Raw genomic sequence first — 18,909 nt, 5'->3', positions numbered from 1 at the left:
AGCCTTACATCTTAAAACTGGTCTTCCCAGTACTGTTTTCTCCACCTGACTCCTACTCGGGTTAATCCTTAAATGCAGATTACCTTTTTTTCTCCAGGGTGAGGAGGTTGAGAATCACCTGGTTAAGGGCCAGGTGTCATGGCTTATGCCTGTAAGCCCAACCCTTTGGGAGACCGAGGTGAGTGGATCACCTGAGGTCAGGAGTTTGAGACCAGCCTGGCCAACATAGTGAAACACCGTCTCTACTAAAAATACAAAAATTAGCTGGGCGTGGTGGCAGATACCTGTAATACCAGCTATTGGGAAGCTGAGGCAGGAGAATCACTTAAACCTGGGAGGCTGAGGTTGCAGTGAGCCAAGATCACGCCATTACACACCAGCCTGAGCAACAAGAGAGAAACTCCGTCTCAAAAGAAAAAAAAAAAAATATCACCAGGTTAAGGATGTCAAACTTCAGCGAATGGGCAAACATGCATGCAGAGGTGTTTTATGAGCAGTTGGAACTCAGCTGGAGGCGTACCTGGTGGTAAGTAAAGGTCCCTTTATAGGTGTTAGTGGATGCTTTGAGAATGGTTGAGCTTACTATATCTTAATGCATTCAGTTGTTGCATCCTTGTTATATCTCCCTGGGACGTGCCTGCTCCTTTGGTGTCTGCCTATCCTGAAAAAATCTCTTCCTGCCCTTAGAAATTGTAAACTCATTTTCAACAAAAGTTGATAAAGTACATGCAATATATGACAAAGTAATGCATGTGGCTTCAATCATGGGCAGGTCAATTACCTTTCTGAGCTTGTTTCTTCATTTGTAAAATGAGAATAATAATAACACCTATTTTGTAGAATTACTGTAAGGATCACGTGAAACAGGATTTATCCAGTTTCCTTGTGCAGCACCTGAAAACGCAGGTCGAAGTGAATGGTCACTGTCGTCAATTGTCTGTTGAAAACTATTCTGTAAAAAGTATATATGAAGTATCCTATAGTAGAGAATCTGTTGGGTTTAATTTACTCATTTTTTTACAATATGTTTTTTACTTAATACACCTAATTCTCACCTCAGAGTTTCCGGAAACCAGGTAAGTGTACCAGAGTTTTTAACTGCCCTTGGCTCCAAATGCTTGGCCAGAAAAGTCATTCCATATGTTTATTCACCTAAAATGCTGAGTTTGCTGTATTCAATTTCCCTGTTTACTCTTGCCATGCTAATGTGGCTTAGCATATACAAATATCATTCTTTATCATTCCAAGTAGGTCTTGGGTTTAATTATGAATTATGAGAAATGAGCTGAATGTTTGAGCACTTTGGAGCCTGGCGAGACTATTTGTTCAGAATGGTTCGAGGCACGTCATTTTTTTTTTTAATTTATTTAAAAAATAGTCTGTTTCCTCTCACTTGTGATACATGAAAGATGAAGTGTGGCTGAAGTCAATTGATGGGACACAGACCTCCCTCACTCCTCCACATGCCAAATTGATTCATCAGGACCTGTGTCAACATCCCCCGAGAGGCACACATGCTCTCAGATGCTTAGAGGATTGAGAGGACATATGTGGTCTCCTGGGAGGAGAAGTCAGCATGGAGCACACTCCTCCAAGTCAGTTGAGGAGCAATGAGGGTTTGTGAGCTGATTAGCAGCCATTTCCTCACGTTTTCTTTCTGTGCACCTCAGAGGCTATGCTTGTTAGGAGCATCTTTTCCCTACAGGGGGTTATGGCACTGTGAAAAACTCACACTTTGCAGATAATTAAAAGTAAATTGGTTTAAATGAATTTCTGGCCTCCTTCCTAAATAGGGGAACTGAGGCAAACTAAGAAGACAGAAAAAAAATATGGAAACATTAAAAAAAAAAAAACTAAATGTATGAATTCATTATAGGAATTCCCAATTTATAAAATAAGAGGTTAGGCATTTCAAATGGGACAAATGGTACCTCTTATTAGAGCAAGTGATAATTCAAATTCATTTATTCAATCTTTTATGTAACAAATATTTCTTGAGCCCTCATCTGTATTAGATACTGCACTAGCCACAGAGGATGAAATGATGAACAAGATATAGTCTTTGCAAGACCTCAAAAGGCTCATAGTCTAATGTGGGTGACAGAATTGTAAAAAAATTATATCAAAACAGGTGAAGGGTGCTGTGACAGAAAGATGCACTGAAAGCTTCGAATGCTGAAGAATAGAGGAGAGAAATTAATTCACTCTGAGGAATAGTCCAGGGTGTCTTTCCCAAAGAAATCATACAGGAGCTAGGACTGGAAAGAGAATGAGGAGATGGCCAGCTAAGAAGGGAGAGGAAGGCCTTTCAGATGCAGAGCACAGGCTGTGCAAGGGCTCAGGGATGTCACAACCAAAATGAGGGGAACTGCAGTGTGTCCAAATCAGACAGTGTGATGTGAGGATCTGCAAGAAATGGAGCTGGAGGAGACGACAGCTAGGTGGTTAGTTTACACTTTTCCTTATAAAAGTCTTTGGGCAAAGATAGGTTTCCTTTTTGGTGCAAGTGGCTCTCAGAAACTTCATTTAAACCAGCAAAGCCAAGCACAAGGCATATAAAAATTACATGACTTTTGTAACAATTGAAAGTAAAGCTAGGTACTTTAAAATCCCAAAGTCCTCCTTTCTCTCTTAGTAATACATGTTTTACTAGCTCAAGATCAATGCTTCATCTCACAATTTTATTCCCTTGAATAGTTACCTGCATACCAGTTACTCAATAATGATGGATGGGGGAAGATACAAAATCTTGGTGAGATGAAAAATAATCAAATTCTCACTAAACATATAGAATGACCTTGATTGGAAGCTGAAACTGATGCTTTTGTGCCTGCTTTTGGCCCCAACTTCTGAGACATTAGGTCACATTGTTCGCTTAGCACAAATAGAAATACAATGTTCAGTGCTGAGGCACAGGGCATGGCTTCTTCCTGGTTCACTGCAGTCCATGGCATTGCTACAAGCAGAGTGATTGTGAAAAATGTCAGTTCCATGCTCATTGGGGATTAGCTCAAGGAAATACTGTAGATCAGATGATGAAATCCATAATTGACATATAAAGGTCACTAGCAGGTGGAGATAAGTGAGATACTTCATTGTTTTGTTGGTAATTCCAGGAATATTCTGAGATAATGTTTTCCAGTTAGCTCTTTCTGTTAGGATGATTATTAGCTTGAGAGTTGTGTGCTTTGGCTTGGTAATTCAGGTAGGCCTAAAGGAGGCAAGTACTCTCAGGCTGCAAAAATTTCTACAATGTTTTTATTTATTTTTGCTTTTGCTTCATATGTACTCAAATTTTACCATCTTTAATGTGTTTAGTGTAAAATGTCAAGAGGTTTGCTACTTAAATTACATGGTTCATATATACAACTAAGCTTCATTATTTACAGATTGCATAGTTTCAAATTCACCTCTTCACTGAAATTTATTTGTAACTGTAAGATCAATACCCATACTGCTTTCATAATCATTTGCAGCTGTGTGCAGAGTGGTGAAAAATTTTTGTCTTCTGATGTACACTTTCCGAGCTGAGGTCAGATGAGGCCACACCCTAACTTCTGGTTTCAGCTCTCACACTGTAAACTAGTGTTCTTTTTGCAGTGTACGTGGTGCTACCTTTTTAGCTTTTTTTTTTTATATGTGTGCATTTTGTTGTTGATTTTGCTGCTTACAATGGCCTCCAAGTGTAATGCTGCTGGTTCAGTCTATTATTTCTATGCACAAAAGGCTGTGTTGGGTCTTACAAAAAAAATACATATGTTAGATAAAGTTCATTTAGGCATGAGTTATAGTGCTGCTATCTATGAGTTCAAGGTTAGTGAATTAACAATAATAATAAATAAAATGTCTTTAAACAGAAATACATATGAAACAAGGTTATATCTTGATTGGTTAATTAAAATATTGTGATGATAGGCTCTTAAAAAAATCTTGTATTTTCCCTTGGATCAATGGCCTGATATTCTCCAATTCACTGTTTGCAGTGATTTTATAGAGCATAACTACCTCAAGTAATGCAAATAGACTGTATATGCACATACATGTACATATGTACACAAACATTCATATACAAATAGATAAAGCAAAAGCAAGTGAGCTCAAATGTAATCTTTGCAGCTGGTAAATCTAGCTACAAGATTTCTGACTGTTCACTGTACTATGCTTACTTTTTTTTTTAGATAAAACACTTTTCAAATGTTGAGGAAAAATATGTCAGTTTGAGGATTTTTTGATGTATGTAGGCTTTTTGTGATAATTAATTTCCCAGATTCAAAAAAGTAGAGAAACTTACAGCAACTTGTGAGACCTTAGTGATCAGCTGTTTTAGCCCTTCTGTTTATTATAAACCCAGGTTATGGACTTATATATAAATATATTTATATACTTATAATTTTGGATTGGTCAACTGCCTTCTAGGAGTTCTTCCTCAAAGAAGGGGAAATTAAGTTGCTGTAGGAATCTCTTCAAGCTACACTGCTCTGTCATTTTAAATGATCTTCACACACGTTAAAATACAAAATAATTTAGATATTTAGCAGAGAGTTAGTCTTAGCCTCCAGTCCAATGCTAACTTTATGATACTAAAGTGTAAGAGTTTTAAAAGCACACAGTAAAATGACAAATACTTAAATAATTATTTTATACAAAATCAGGAGTATTTAAAAGCAAACAAACTATACCTTCAAATTATATGGAAAGTTTCCAGTGACAAGATTATCTCCTTGGGCAGTTCCTATTTGTTTCTATTTCTATTTAAGTAAAAAGTGACATAGAAAATTTTTTGGGGGGAAAAATTGTCCTCTGCTTCCATAGCCTTTCCTTCAAGTGTACTGTAGACACTATTTTGCAATAGAAAGAACTCAGGGTTTGGAGTAAATCATACTGAATTCTAATTTGTATTTCTCCAATGTTTGTGACCTTGGCTGAATTACGAATCTTCTCTGAGTTCCAGTTTCCTTATCTGTAAAAATGATGATGACAATACTTTCCCTGCAAGAAAAAAGATAACGAGATAATTTTGCAAAACCTCTGGCAACAAGAGGGTGTTCAAAAATGTTAGGTTTTTTTTTTTTTTTTTTTCAGTCCATCATTTACCGTTATTTTCTATAAAGACTTACAATGTGCTTGTTAAGAACACGCTCTTTGGAGTTACACTACCTGAGTTCAAATCCTTGCTCTGCCATTTACCAGCTGGGTACTGAGAGCAAGTTAATTAACCTTTTTGTGCCTTAGTTTCTTGACTTGTAAAATTGGGATAATAAGATGAGTATCTAACAGAGCTTTTGTATAGTGAATTATTAACAATTATAAGTTGCTTAGAACAATGTTGGAAACCATTTTACTGTTTGTTATTATTTCTAAGAATTTCAAGAAATCTGTATATATTAATTAAAGCAAAATTTTAGATTCATAGAGAGTCCTGAATTGTACAAGAGCTATGTATAAAGCTAACTCTAAACATTAGCCAGATTTTGTCCTTTTAGACAGCCTGGAGGAGGGAATAATCCTTAGTCACCAATTGCTTGATTAAATTGTACCATACTATAGCATAATGATTGTATTTTAAACCCTTCCCCTTGATTTCAAATCTTGGAATGCATCCCTAGTTCTTTCATATTATATCTTCTTCTAGTAAGTTGTTGAAATGCATACTTTTCATTAATAAAAATGGCTACTTTTTTGGAGCAATTCCTAGGTGTCAAGTCTGAGAATTAACCCTACTAGTTAGGTAATAAATTAGTCTGTTTTGTGGATGCTGAGAAGATACAAGATTCCTAAATCAGAGACGAAGAATATTTTATAACTCATACTATAGCAAGCATCATGAGCATCAACATGTGTGTCAGTTCTCCTTGGCCCCCAAATCTCACAGGAGTAATTGTGATAAGGGCCCACATGGATGCTGTGCACATAACCAGATTTCACTGTAGCCAGGGAACACCAGATCTCAGGAACTCATCATTTTGTAATCAACAGTAAACAAGCATGCTTTTAGTCCCAGAGGGAGACATTCCTTCATCTTTCAAGGTTGCTTGCTGCAAGCACAACTCTGAGAATGACCCTGACAAACAGCGTTCAGGGCTTTGCAATCTTGGCACACCTAGCAACAAGTGCAAGGCTCAGGGCTCATGGCATATTGCCTCTTCCAACACTATCTTCCGGAACAACGTCAAATACTTTAATAGGGGCATTTTTTAACTGATTTATTATGACATAGCTAATATTGTATGTGCATTTTACTCCTTATAGCTTCTTAAGGTTTCATGGAGACATGAACAGGGTTGCCTCTGGGCAGCATTACACATTGGGTACATTTTGGTTTTGTACCGCATCTTCCTGTGGACACCACTTTTCCTTAAGCAGTTCTCCACTTTCAAGCCTGAACCTGTAATGGTCCTAACCTCATCTTTGACTGCCCTTCTTCTTGGCCTGCTCCCCTGCCTCAGTCCTGCTACTTCCTTTTCCCTCTACCAAGATTTCCCTATGTTATGGTCATTCTCTTACAGACCTCTTTTTGATGAGATAGTCACAGAGAGGCAAATCAACATTAAAACATGTTAAATCATAAAAGGGCGACTCACCGGAGAAAATAACATTTTATTTTAAGGCAGAACATTTGAAGACATGCTGCTTTAACCGAATAATAACCTGAGTGGTGGAAATTTGGGATTTCAAGAATGTACAATTCTATATGCCTCCTCTGTGCATGATCAGCCTTGGTAAGGAATAAATGTAGTTTTGATTTTATATGAAGCATTGATTTTGTGTTCTCTAAGAAGAAAAGATATTTTGAGTTATAGATTTAAATGCCATTTTGTTTTCACTCCCTATTGTCCAGGGGTTTGTGAGATGTAGTTTTTGATCTTAGTGAAAGCTAATAGCGGTCGTGACTAACTCTTTATAAGCGTTCATAATATCAGGTGTTGCTCCCCTACTAATAAGCAAATTATTACCCAAACCATACATTTTAATGGCAGTGCTGCTGAGGGAGTTGACTGCAACACATTTGAATGTGGAAAGTGGAGCTGTACATAGGCCACCGAGCAGCCGTTCTGTGACCTAACGCTTCTATTGGCACCTGCATTTCGGGTCTGTAATGTTTTCCTGACTGTGTTTTCAAGACCCAAGTGATTTTAAATGAAACTACTGCATTCATAAAAATGGGAAACTGTAAACCAGCATAAATGTCAGTTTTTATGTTGATATTTACATTCATCCCATGGAGAGACTGAATTGTTTAGTAATGTGATTTAATATTTGGGGGTCAAATATTTTGGTAACATTCACAGATCAATAAATTAGACACATTCCATGTTAAATGATCAGGAATAGCTTCATTTCCCAATGTGAAGCAAACTTAAATTTTCCAGCAGGGAACGTTCCCTGCAGAATTTTTAATTGCACTGATGCTATAGTGGTATTACATTTTCACTACAACTGTGTTAGATTTTCAAGCATCTCAGAGGTTATAAACTAGTCATTAAAATTCATTCCTGTTGGCAATTTGGTCTGCAGAGGCTTTACCCGGAAAAGCACAGTCTAATATTTATGTGATTTCCATTTTAACACAACTATTTGAATTACTTGAAATACGGTAGCCTTTGTGCTCTGCTCCTTTTCTTATCCCCTTGCAGGAGCTCCCACTGTATTATCTGTTAAGGGTGAGATTACCTACATTAGAAAAGTGTTTTTTCTCCCTTGTGATTTCTCCTACAAAGGGCCCATGTGATGGAGGCATGTTGCTTAAGGTGATTGTGGGAATGCCATTTTTTGTACTATTCACATGAAGGAAATATGTGGAGGATATAAACTGTGTGAACTGCCTCAGAAATAAATATTAGAGAAGTCTGGTACTATTTATTTCCATATCCTTACAAAATAATAGCCCTGGCAGTTATTAGGGAGCTGCCTTAAAGAGGTCAGGTTGCAATTCTTAAGACATTCATTTGTCTTTCCTTTCTGGTCCTTTTTGGTTTTCCTTCCTAGAGTGTTATTAGTACTCCAACCTTCTCTAATAGTCATCACCTCATTCATATCCCCTTAGAGTGGGTGGTAATTGACAGCATGTTCCTCCCTTTTCTTCCCAAGCACTTAGCTCAGCACCCAACAGTTAATAGATACACGAGGAAATGTAGGGAATGAATGTTCTTATAAATTTGTTTTATTTCATTTTAACTTGAGAGATTTACTTTAGGCAGACCTTGACAGACTTTAATTCCAGTCTATTTGATTATTTTGGACCCAAGTGAAAAAAATTTACTGATTATTTATTTGGCAAAGAAATTATTAAGTATCATCAGAAACTGGAATGTGTGATGCAGTCTCTGTCCTTCAAAAATTTACAAATAATAGGGTAGGTAATAAGAACATTAAGAAAAATATGATGTACTATCTAGAAGTTATAAATAAAAACCAATGAATCTAAAGGGTCAGACCCAATTTATATGAGGTGAAACATATTCATGGAATATTTGATATATGGGTTTGAAAATGAGGTGGAAATTACTTGGGATGACTTGAGATAAAAAATTTTTGATCAGGGGAGTGACATAATGAGATGTTAGAAAGATTAATTAGGTAGTGGTGTATGGATAGATTTGAACAAGGGTGAATTAGAATACAATATGACTAGAAGGCAGGAGAGGGGTTAGGAACCCATTGAATAGTTTCAGTGAAAGGCAGGTGATAGTATCCTACACTTCATGTTACCACTGAGATTCTTGAAAGTGAACAAATTTGGGAGACGTTGTTGCAGCAGAATTAGCAGAATTTGGCAAGGAAGATGAGTTGAACATGACTCTAAGGTTTTGAGCCTGCATGATTCAGAAAAAAAGTTGTTGACATGAGCAGAAATAGGAAAGGCAGTGTGAGGAATGGCACAGGGAGACAAAGAGGGAGGAAAGAGAGTGACATTGAATGTCTGTGTGTTTAGGGATTTGAGATGCTGGGAAACCTCTTGGGTCTAGTAAGGTAAAAAACTGTCATGTAGGCAGATATGGCTAATAAAGAGGATGCCTTTAGTTTGATAGACAAGTAGTGCTGTTAGTTGCCAGCTCTATGACCTAGGGCAAGTTATTATCTGACCCCATCTGGTTTTCATTTTCCTTGTCAGTATAAGAGAGAACTGGCTTTAGTAAAAGCTAGCTTAATAGATTGATTCACCCTTTGGCAGGTACAAAGTGGTTTGGAACGAGTTGCCAAAAGAATTTGTCCTAGGTTTTCTACATGCTTTGGATCAACCCTGTTATTTCGCTATGGTCTCTCTCAAAACTTAAAGATTTGCTGTTCCTGTGATCACCAAGATCGCCCAAGTTAATGCTCATGGATGGCCTCAGAACGTTTGCCTTCTGGACCACGAATACACATAGTGAAAAAGAGGCCTTTATAAGATATATGCTGTTAGCTTCCCAAAAGCCTACTCCCACTAAAATAAAGGCACAATTGACTCCATGTCTTTTTACTCCTTTTCTACCTTCTGGAAAAAAATGATAAAGAATGACCTTGTAATTTTAATGGAAAAAGATGAAAGAAATCCTGTATTAACTTCCTTGTTTTTACGGGAAGTTCCTCATTGTAGAACTTGAGTCCACCTTTCCCTTTTTAAGCACCTACATCATCATCCATCAGCATTTGCCTGAACAGAGTGATGTTGTCACTCGTTAGTCAGTAGTGACCTCAAAATAGAGATTAAAAAAAAAATGGTAAAAGTGTTGCTCAGCTGATTCACCTGCATCTGATTAAAAAATCTGATGTTTTGTTTGGGATATTTTCTTGTATAATTAGAATGTAGAAGTTTGGTGTTTACAGCTGGGAATATTTCCCTGCTGGCTTTCAGTTCATTTTGTTTCTCATTAACCTTTATAAATATTCTAAACGGAAATACCCTTTTATTTAGGATACAGTGCTTTCTTAGCTAAAGAATGAAAGAAAGCTTTAATATTGCTGTTATGTTCCTGTATCACCTATCCTGGGAAAAGCACAGAAGAAAGCAGTGTGGCATTCTTGGAAAAAGATTTTGGAGTTACAAAGACTTAGAATTCCACTTTGGCTCCGTGACCTGATTGCTGTGTGACCTAGAGCAAATTATTATTCAGGCTTTCTAGGTTTTACTTTCTTCACTGCTGTGATGCAGTTAATACCTGTGTATTCCAACAGTTGTTAAGAGGATCAAATGGTATAATGGTGGCATTTGTCTTTAAGCACAAGAGTTCTAGAGTTATACTCCATGGGACCAAATCCTGGTTATATTCTTTTTTTGTTTTTGTTTTGTTTTTGTTTTTTTTGAGATGGAGTCTTGCTCTCTCTCCCAGGCTGGAGTGCAGTGGTGCAATCTCGGCTCACTGCAACCTCTGCCTCTCTGGTTCACGCCATTCTCCTGTCTCAGCCTCCCGAGTAGCTGGAACTACAGGTACCCACCACCATGCCCAGCTAATTTTTTGTATTTTAGTAGACAGGGGTTTCACCATGTTAGCCAGGATGGTCTTGATCTCCTGACCCACCTCAGCCTCCCAAAGAGCTGGGATTACAGGCATGAGCCACCATGCCTGGCCAAATCCTGGTATATTCTCGTGAAGATATTTTACTCGCCTAAGATCCTTTACTCATCATAAAATGAAGATTATAATAGCACCTACCTTATAACCTTCTTGTGATGATGAGTAAGTGAAAACACACATTGACCGGCAAATATTAAACGTTCAATACATATTAGTGATCTTGATGAGTACATACTGGGCACTCAGTAAATAGAAACTTCTCTCCTTTTCCTCCTTCACGTATCAGGGTGTCTCTTCCATAGTTTAAGCAAATAATCCTTCAGAGTTTCTCTTTCATATATTAAGCAAAGCAACTCTTGGGCTGTAGGAGAAAACAGTTCTAACATCTTTGCTACTCATCTACAAAACAGAGGATTGTTTGCTGATTTTAGGTACTGCCTTCTTTTGAATATAAGGCTTGGAAACTTGAAGGCCGAAGGAAAGTGTCATTTCTTTAGAGCAGTTGTAAATGTGTACAGACTTCTAGTTATCGAAATTGCAAGCTACCCTGCCTACCCCAATCTATTCGTCCCAGCTTCAAACACATTTTGAAAAACCCTCTGGGTGCTATCTTTCCTTTTAGTTATCCCTGGCCTTATTTCTTTCTTTCTTATGAGAAAATGTCTTAGCCTCCTCAAGGCACTGGTTTCTCTTATGACAGCTTTGAAACTTGTAGTTTTATTTACATTTTATTTGGGTGAAAAAGCACTTTGGCTAGTAATGCAGCAGAATTTAAAGCCAAATAATTAATAACCAGTTCTGCAATTTACTCTCCCTAAACAAGAAATGATATTAATAATATAGGAAATAAAATGGTCTAGAATTTTCAAGAATTCAGGACGTAAAAGAATAATCAGAGCCCCCAGTACAGCTGAAAATGAGCAATTCCACATTTATCTATTTGTTTACCCAGTCTCACTGTGCAGTCAGTCAGTGCCTAATGTAGGCAGAATGTTTCAGCAGTAATATAAATACTAGCAATAGTCATTGATGTGGAATAAATTGGGTCCTCCTCCTTCAAATTCATATGTTGAAGCCCTAGATCCCAGTATCTCAGAATGTGATGAGATAGGGTCTTTAAGGAGGTCATGAAGTTGAAATGAGGCTGTAAGGAAGAGTCCTAGTCCTATCTGACTGGTGACCTTATAAGAAGAGAAAATTTGGACCTAGAGAAACTAGAAATGCACATGCGTAGAAGAAAGATCATGTGAGGACACAGAGAGAAAGCAGTATCTACAAGTCAAAGAGGGACGCCTCAGAAGAAACCAGCCCTCTCAATAGCTTGATTTTGGACTTCCGGCCTTCAGAACTTTGAGAAAATAAATTTTCTGTTTTTAATGACACCCTGTCTTTGATATTTCAGTATGAGATTCCCCTAACCTAATAAAGTAATATTTTAAATTTGTATGACATTTATACTTTTGTAAAATTCATGTTGTTTATAGTGGCCAAGAGCATTGACCCGGAGCCAGACCTCATGGGCTCTAATCTACCCTCTGTGTGACCTTAGGAAGTTTTCTAGCCTTTCTGTGCCTCAATTTCTTCATCTGTAAAATGGAGTTGATTATAGTATTATTTAGGAGGTTTATTATCGGGATTAAATGAGTTAATGTTTGTAAATCACTTTTAACAGTGCCTGGTATACAATAAGTACTAAAAAACGATTTCTTAAAAGTAAATGCATTATATAATCATTTTATTCTTCTTAAATTCTGTGAGCTGTGGGGAGGGAAAGAAAGGGATATAATATTTACTGAGTCTATTATGTGGTAAAAAATGTGATGACAATTCCACTAGCATTTGCACTTGGGAGATTACATTTTTGGCCACATTTACATACTGCAAGAAGTGGTGGGCTTGGGACACTCTCATCTTGAATCTAAATCTATCGTTCTTTTTTCTATTTGTCATTACCCTTCTCTACCAGTCACAATGGTGATGTCTAAATAAAATAAAAAGGATAGTAATCAAACTGGGTATGGTATCAACCAAAGTTTACCCAGAGAAATAGAACCAGCAAAACACATACATACACGCACTCCCTCCACACATGTGTATATGTGTGTGTGTATTGCTGGTTCTGTTTCTCTGGGTGAACTTGGGTTGAGATGTGTGTGTGTGTGTGTGTGTGTGTGTGTGTGTGTGTGTGTATGTTGCTGGTTCTATTTCTCTGGGTGAACTTTGGTTTATATATGTGCGTATGTGTACAGTGTGTGTGTACATATCTATACACATTATCATCTATGTTTCTATCAATCACATGCATCCATCTATGTAATGATGCACTGGCTTATACAATTAGTTCTGGGGCAGACAATGAGTAGACAGAGACCCCATGGACACAAACTGTAGCTTGTTTCCCATAGGTGGAGTCTCTCTCTTAAAGTGTAAGTTGTCTTTTTAAAAGGCTTCCAATAAATTGTCATCTCCACTGAGGATCATCCACTTAATTTAAAGGCTACTGATTAGGGACTTTAATTATATCACTAAAATACCTTCACAACAGCATCTAGAGTTTGATTAAATAACGGGGAAAAAGTATCTGCTTATTACAAACTGGCTGCTATTTCCTCTCATCCTCCGTCTCACAAAAGAAAAACAAATATCTTTCATAGCTCGCCTATCTTGAAACATACCAAAAGGGGGATTCTGGGAAATGTAGGTTAGCTTGGCACACCATGAAGCCGTTGCAAATATTAAAAGAAAATGAGGCTATAATTTACTGTGCAAGGAACTGGGGCACATTTTAAATTGAGCTTCTTATTTAATTCTCATAATAACCCTTGAAATAATAGTACCATTTTATGAATGATAAAACAGTGCCCCAAGTTACAAATCAAGTAAGTATGAGAGCCAAAACTGGAATTCAGAGCTGACTCTGAAGTCTATCACATTTAAGAGTAATAGAAAATAACTCCAAACTACCTTCTTAAATTATGAGGTAACTTTAGGAAAGAAGAGAAATCAATGTTGGTTGGGATATGACAGCCCACCTACATTTTGAGCAAGTAAGAAACGTGAATCAGCAGAAGAGAAGCTACAATTTTTAGTGCCCTCACCAAATTCTGTTTATAAGGTCTTAAGATTTTCTTTTGGGGATAATTGTGCATTTATAGGATATTAAGAATTGCTATTTGCAGAAGAACATGTGTGTGTGTGAGAGAGTGTATGTATGAGTGTGTGTGTGTGTGTGTGTGTCTGATAACCTCCTTTAAGAATGGTATCTCTTAGTTTATATTTTGAATAACTCCTTAGTGAACCAGACATTGCCTTTTCAGGTTCTGTGATGAATTTTGTGACACCTGAATTAATGCTATTTATGAAACAAAATTAAAATGCCCATATTTAAGTATTTCATAATGACTGGGCTGCCTATAAATTGGTAGGTAGAATCAGCACCATCATAATTATTACTATTTTGTATTTTAGTATATGTCAATAATTCTACTTAAAGCCTTTGCATACCACACGCTATTTAATCCCCTCAGCAACTTCTTGGAGTTTGCGGTACCCTCATTGCATGGATAAAGAAATAAAGGTTTAGAAAGAGTAAGCAACTTGCTCCAAGTTTATCACCTTGTGTATTGAAGTATCCAAGTGCAACCCAGGTCTCGCTAACTCCAAAGCTCAAATATTTACTCACTGAGCAAACAACACCTCCCCACCCCCAGAATGTTTCAGTGATATTCAGTTTATTAAAGTTATAAAACTGTCTTATACCCTTTAAAAAACAGGGTACCAGGATTTTAAAAGATACTTTTAATGAAATTATTGTATTGATTTAAAATCAATATACTCAAGTAAAGTATTATAAGTGAGTGACTCTTAATCTTTTGAAATATTGTTTCAAACACCTGGAAAACTTACCTTTGTGAGTTTTTATTTTATTGCTTTTTGATGAGAATAGTGAAGCCACAAAGCCAGCTTCATTGGACCTCTGACATACATTCTGGTCTCATTTTCTACTGATCTCTCATGATCAATTCTAATTCTGTAAGAATATCTTGGCTGGGCGTGGTGGCTCACGCCTGTAATCCCAGCACTTTGGGAGGTCGAGGCAGGCAGATCACGAGGTCAGGAGATCGAGAGCATCCTGGCTAACATGGCGAAACCCCGTCTCTACTAAAAAAGACAAAAAAATTAGCCGGGTGTGATGGCGGGCGCCTGTAGTCCCAGCTACTGGGGAGGCTGAGGCAGGAGAATGGCGTGAACCTGGGAGGCAGAGCTTGCAGTGAGCCAAGATCATGCCACTGAACTCTAGCCTGGGCAATAGAGTGAGACTCCATCTCAAAAAAAAAAAAAAAAAAAAAAAAAAAAAAAAAAATTTTTAAAGGCCACCAAAAAGGTTTTTAAAAAAAAAAAAAAAACATCTTTAAGTGCACACACAATGGATTTTCAGAAAATAATACTTTTATGAGTAAATAATCTACAGTTATATCATCATTTGACTGTAATTACAAGTGTTAGTTACTTTGGAGACAATAATTTGACTCTCATGTATATTATGGCAGAACATAGGGTAGTATACAAATAGAGCACATTTGGTAGACTCCTGTTTTAGTTCTGTAGTTTAAAATAGCATTGGTCAAATTTAGTATAATCCTCTGCTTTTATAATGGCTGTTTAAAAATATATGAAAATACTAATGTAGATTGGCCTTCTTTGAGAAAATTAGGACTGTACAATATGTGCATGCTATGGAATTTCAGCATATCACATCTCAGTGATAAGCAATAATGACTATAATAAGCTATGACAAATTCAGTCCAAATTTCAAAATGGGGTTCTAGTTAACAATAGAAGTTTAAAGGTTACTGTAATTAATGAATGTGCTTGCAGTATTTTAAGTGTATTCATGTATGTTCAGACTTATGAGGCATTTAAATCATTTTAGACACACACTCAGAAACCACTTCCATTGTATTTAATAGCTGAAGACTGTATTTTTACCTGGAAAGTAGAATTTATATCAGAACGGCCTGTTGTGTAGTTCACCACGAGTTCTTTGGATATCAATAGTTTGAACATGTAGTTCCAAAACTCTAAATCCCTTAGAGAAAAGACGCAATTTGGTTTCTAGATGAATAGGCCAACTTTAAGGAGTAATTAAAAAAAAAGATAGAAAACTTAAGCTTACTGATCAATAACAATGATCCTCAAGCTTAGCAACTTGTCCAGGTTTCTAGGCTTATATTTTCATGGCAATGTGAGTTGATATTTTTTTTCTTTATCAGCCTATGTTTCCATCCACACAAAGTAATGCAAATTAAAGATCTCTTTTACAATGCAATTTTTTTCCTCTTGTGGAAAAAGCATGGTATTAGAATAATGCTTCCCAAAGTAAGGAAGAATAAAAAAGGTAAATGCTTTCTCCATAAGTAACCTCATTAATGAAATGGATGCACATTTTGGTAATTTGGAAAGAAACAGACACACACAAATAACAAAAAAATAAAATAAAAAATGAAAACAAAACTCTTGCTAAAGAAATGAGACAACCACTGCACTTTGGCTGAGATATTACTTTTCTATGATAAGAACACAGCTAAAGTGTTTATTAACTCTTCCTAAAGCCTTTAATCATGGCAAACAAATTTTGACAAGAGACATACGGAACAAGCACCTTGAAGGAGATGGTTTTCTTGTGAGCAGAGAGACATTTAAGAAGGACTGTGTTACTTCTGGGAGAGAGAGAGTAAAAGAGGAAAGAGGAGAGGGAGGAAGGAGGAGAGAATAATAAAGGCTCACATCTTTATTTAAATTAGCATTTGCCTGCTGAAATAGAATTCCGACTTAGTCTTCACATAAGCATCATGAGATTATCTGGGAATCTGGTTTTAATTAATGGGCCTGGATACAGCTGAATTGAATGAAAGCAACCTCTTTTGTGAGCAATGTATTACCAAAGCTGTGCTGACCTGAAATGAGGGTGGTCAGAAAGGACCAGCCCAGCCAGGGATTTCTTGGGAAATCCAAGCTTCTAAAGCCCACCTTTCACTCTGATTATTCAAATGATAATATACAGACGGGGAGGGAGGAGGCAGGTATCAAGATGACCTTCATGCCTATAGTGAACTCCCCAGTGAATAAACAAGAGTCCCTATGAATCAGTCACATAAATTGTAAGGAGGAAGAATGAAATAAGGCAGATTAGAAAATGTGTCTCCATTTGGGATATCATCCTGAAATCTAGCTCCATCAAAGTTCATTTGCCTCTCATCTTTAGTATCCTTGCTCAATATTCATAGAAAGAAGAAGAGAAGTAAAGCAACCAATAGAACTGGCTCCCCTAAAAACCCATTTTCCCCTTCCTCCTTCACTGCAATGTAAGCTCCATCTCAGTTTCAGTAGAACTAAAACATATTGAGGGTCTGCTATAGGCAAAGCACTATGCCACCTTCAGAGAAGTGTACAAAGATAATTGACACATCGGTCAGTGCTATGGTTTAAATGTGTCTCCCAGAGTTAATGTGGGAAACTTAATTCCCAATGCAACAGTGTTGAGAGCTGGGACATTTAAGAAGTGATTATGTCACCTTAATGGATTAATGTCATCTCAAGAGTTGGTTAGTTATCATGGGAGTGGGCTTCTAATAAAAGGATATATTCAATCCTCTTCCCTCGTGCTGTCTCTTGCTCTTTCTTACCCTTCTGTCTTCTGCCATGTGATGATGCAGCAAGAAGGCCCTCACTGGATGTTGGCCCCTTGATCATGGACTTCCAGCCTCCAGAAGCCCTTATTTCTTACGAGAAATAAGGATCTGTTCTTTATAAATTACCTAGTCTTGGGTTATTTTGTTATAGGAGCACAAAATATATTTAGAAATTCAGGTTTTAGGAAAAGCATTCAGGAGGAAGTCAGAAGCCTGGGATTTGATTCCATTTCTATTCCTAGCTCAATGATTTTGAATGAATTACTAGATTTCCCTGAGCCTCAATGTCTTCATCTGTAAAATAGGGATACTCATAGTTGACACTGTCATCATCATTGTCATCTTTTCTTATAGGATACTAAGAATCCTGAAAGCAAATATATGAAAAGAGATTTATAAATTTAAAAGGACTATATGCTGCTCATTGTTATTATTATTGTAAAACCACCTTTGTCTCATATAACGTGCTGTTCTACCAGTTATTCCCCTATCAGTCTGCCTTTTCTGGAATTTCACAACCCTGTGGACAGATGGTAGTGACGTAGAAAAGAAAAACCTAAACATCTTTTTTGGAAGTCTCACTATCCTGCTGGATAATCAGCTCTCGCATCTGAATGACTACACATTGTTTATGATGATTGGCAGTTGGTGTTGCTTTGGGTTTAATAAGGGAAAGTATGGTGGTGAAAAGAACCCTCTTATGGGCAGCTGAATCTCAACTCCTGGGTTTAGTCTACTAAACAGTAGACTGAATGTGTAGTCTTATTATTATGACTTCCTTAAATAAAAGCCCCATAGTGACTATGGAGAGTGAAGGTTATGCAGTAGCCCACCACATAATACAGATCATATGAATTTAATGTTGGCTATGTTAAGTACTTACTATTTTTTTCTCAGTAGTTAATAAACTATAGAAAGCCAACACAATCTTATGAAATAATGCATACTCTAAAAACAGTTTTCATGTCCTTGCCTAGGAAACCTTTGTAAATTAATTACTGGACTGGTAAGAGTCTGTTCTGGCAGAGTTACTTTGGTGTTTTAACAAAAATAGGGTATTATATGATTCAGCATAATGATTAAGAACCTGGATTTTGGGAGCAGACTGTCCTGGGTTCAAATCCAACCCAGCCACTTCATACATGTGTGACTACTCTTAGCCTCAATTTACTGTAATAGTATCATCATCAAGGCTTGTTGAGAGGACAAAATGTGATAATGGGTAGAAAAGGCATTGGCAAAGTTAATCATCAATACTGAATTTTCTATTAGCTATCTATTACCATATAACAAATTACCTCAAAATTTAGTGGCTCAAAACAATAAACACTAATTATTATACAGTTTCTGTAGGTCAAAACAGAGCAGATATAGGTGGTTTTGGGTGGGTCTTTAATGAGGTTGCAGTTAAGAAGTTGGCCAGGTTGGCCGGGTGCGGTGGCTCAAGCCTGTAATCCCAGCACTTTGGGAGGCCGAGACGGGCGGACCACAAGGTCAGCAGATTGAGACCATCCTGGCTAACACGGTGAAACCTCGTCTCTACTAAAAAATACAAAAAACTAGCCGGGCGAGGTGGTGGGCGCCTGTAGTCCCAGCTACTCAGGAGGCTGAGGCAGGAGAATGGTATGAACCCGGGAGGCGGAGCTTGCAGTGAACTGAGATCCGGCCACTGCACTCCAGGCTGGGCGACAGAGCTAGACTCCATCAGGAAGGAAGGAAGG

The sequence above is a fragment of the Rhinopithecus bieti genome, unplaced genomic scaffold (genome assembly GCF_001698545.2).
Source record: "Rhinopithecus bieti isolate Rb0 unplaced genomic scaffold, ASM169854v2 scaffold_32422, whole genome shotgun sequence".
NCBI classification, from domain to species: Eukaryota; Metazoa; Chordata; class Mammalia; order Primates; family Cercopithecidae; genus Rhinopithecus; species Rhinopithecus bieti.
Note: the sequence above shows the minus strand (reverse complement) of the source record.